At 34.3% G+C, this 2,281-nt stretch overlaps 1 long non-coding RNA gene across 1 annotated transcript; it reads left to right on the forward strand.

The window, feature by feature from the left end:
• Positions 1–838: 838 nt before the first annotated feature.
• On the forward strand, positions 839–1,874 carry LOC149547454 (uncharacterized). The gene is made up of 2 exons (XR_016354404.1): positions 839–1,228; positions 1,363–1,874. It is a non-coding gene; the product is annotated as an uncharacterized LOC149547454 (long non-coding RNA).
• Positions 1,875–2,281: the final 407 nt, after the last annotated feature.

The following is a 2,281-nucleotide window of genomic DNA, read 5'->3' on the forward strand; positions in this document are numbered from 1 at the left end:
TTCTCTCCAAAATCTTTTGGGAGGGTATGATTTGGAGATTTTTCTTTTCTGTGAGAAGGAGTGAGATGAACAGATGAAATAAATAAAATTGTAGTGCTTTCTTACTACTTGGTTTTGGTTTTATTTTATTCACATTGCACATTGATTAGGGATGAATATCATATTTATTGTTTTCTGAATAAAATAGTAGTAGTAGCATTGTTTTCTTTTTGTAGAAGTTATCATTGCAAGAAGCCAGACTCACACTAGAATCTCTGGAAATTAAATTGGGCAGTAATGCCTCTTGCTCGCATAATCACCATCTGAAGTGGCCTGAGTGTGGTGGAGAGCGGGTAGGAGAAATGTACATTACTTTCTTCATGGCCATTTGAAGGAATGGGCTACAGTTTGAAGAAACATGTGTTTGGTAAGGCAGCATCCCTATGTGCTTGCCATGAATGAACACATGTAACCTGTAAGATGTTGTTCATATTTGGTGTTTCCTTGTAGTTTTTTAAATTTCTTCTTTCCACCCAATATTGAGCCTATTTTAGGCTTTGTTCTTGTTATCTCCTCATCAAGTCCTCACCCATCCGAAGCATGGCAAATACTCATTTTTGATAACTCCGATAAACCACGTGCAATTAATATATTTTCCATTGGTTAACAAAGCAACTTTCTATTTTACATTTATGTTACCCATGAATTTGTTACCACGTGAGAATATTCCTTTCCTAACAACCGAACATGTTCTTTGTCCAGGAATAATAAACTAATGAGCATCCTATGCCAGGACAATGACTAATACCAACTGAGAATCGGAGTTGCCTTTTGAGGTGTCTGAAGTTTAGGATGCATGCACGATTATCACCAGTTGTTTAAACGTAGATTATCACCAGTTGTTTAAACGTAGATTTTCGGTTGAGAAGTGGTTGAGATGGAGCAAGTGAAGGTGCTGAGCGCATAGCCCAATGTGTTTGGCAATCGCGTCCTAAATTGCCTTGGAAGAGAAAGGTGTGAAATATGAATATCAGGAAGAGGATGTGTTTAAGAAGAGCGAATTCCTCCTGCAAATGAGCCCCGTGTATTAAAAAAGTACTCTTCTTTATCCACTTAATAGAAGGCCTATATGCGAGTCTCTTACAATTCTTAAATATATTGACAGGGTTTGGCAATTTATGCCACTTTTATCCTCCAAGCCATACGACCGAGGCCTAGCCGCTTCTGGGCAGATTTTATAGATAAGAAGGTGAGGCCTGCCTTTTTTCTCACAGGTACAGGCATTAAGTTATTTTGCATAATTTTGGCTGGTTATTGTTTGGGATTTTTATTTAGTATGCCACGTTACCCTCTTCGGGGATTTTTATTTTTGTATGGTTGCAGTTTATTGATTCGGTACTTGATGTGTTACTGGAAGAAAAATGCTTTTGTGTCAATGTTTGACAATATGATGTTAGCATTTGAAATGAGAGATTTCCGGAATGTGCATGATTCTCTATTTCATTATCGTGGCTTTTTTCATCCGACAGTTTCCAATGTAATCAGAAAGTTGAATAGCTCTATGTTTTCCATTCCTTATCTCCATGATGAAGATCATTCTGTTCCAGCTATTCCAACTCTAAGGGCTCCTGATTGCAATGAAAAAAATGATGTGTGCACTGCAGAATATGATGGCTATTCTGCCATTGGTCACTAGTCTTGTTATAGCATTTGGTTATAGCATAGAAAGTAGTAGTGTGGTCAAGTTAATAATGTCACTACTTGTTTTGATGACTTGTTTTAACTAAATAAGTGCTAGTTAGAACTTAGTTTTCTGTTTGAAAGTTCTAGATAGACATTCTCTATATATATATAGTCTTTTGGTAAAAACAATAGAAAAAAAATATTTTACTAAATCACCCTTTTAATATATCTATTATTTGAAATTAAAATAATTAATTGATATCTATGTAGAACACATTTTTATTTGAATTTGGTTGTGCTGAGATGTACAATCAATGATTCATATGACTTATATATATAAATGCAAGAGGATTAAATTGATTTGAACCATCAATATTTCATTATGATTCTGTTTGTTTGTAGCATTGATAGCCAGAACACTTATTACATTGAAAGAGGCATGGTCAAACGACATCGCTCATATAGTTTATTTCTATGCAAAAAAATGAACTTAACAATAAAGTTCATATTAATTATTACCATTTTATATTGTACCATAGGGTATAGGTTTTTTTTGAATAGGTAATTCCCTTATTTACCTATTTACAAGTAATAATAATAATATAAGGAGTTATTGATC

This window comes from Cupressus sempervirens, chromosome 7 (assembly GCF_028749045.1).
Source record: "Cupressus sempervirens isolate cs-2001-9-10 chromosome 7, ASM2874904v1, whole genome shotgun sequence".
Taxonomy (NCBI): domain Eukaryota; kingdom Viridiplantae; phylum Streptophyta; class Pinopsida; order Cupressales; family Cupressaceae; genus Cupressus; species Cupressus sempervirens.